Source organism: Arachis duranensis, chromosome 6 (genome assembly GCF_000817695.3).
Source record: "Arachis duranensis cultivar V14167 chromosome 6, aradu.V14167.gnm2.J7QH, whole genome shotgun sequence".
In the NCBI taxonomy this organism is placed as follows: Eukaryota; Viridiplantae; Streptophyta; class Magnoliopsida; order Fabales; family Fabaceae; genus Arachis; species Arachis duranensis.
Genome location: NC_029777.3, coordinates 67,308,428 through 67,308,843, shown reverse-complemented (window position 1 = coordinate 67,308,843; position 416 = coordinate 67,308,428).

Here is a 416-nt window from a genome sequence, read left to right as displayed (position 1 = left end):
AAGAACAAGAAAATGTGGAATCCTCTATGTCACGGTATAGAGATTCCTTTAGGTGTCAGAGGAAAAGAAAAGTAGAAGACAGAAGTAGAAAATTCGAACTTATCAAAGGAGATGGAGTTCGAATTTTGCATTAAGAAATAGTGTTAGTCCATAAATAGAAGGATGTGAGAAGAAGGGAAATAATTTTCGAAAATTAAGTAAAAGATTTTGAAAATATTTTTGAAAAATACTAATTGATTTTCGAAAATGAAAGTGGAAAAGAAATCAAGTGATTTTTGAAAAAGATTTTGAAATTAGAAATCAAAAAGATTTGATTGAAAACTATTTTGAAAAATATGTGGTTAAGAAGATATGATTAGTTTTAAAAAGGTGTGATTGAGAAGATATGATTTGAAAAACATTTTAAAAAAGATTTG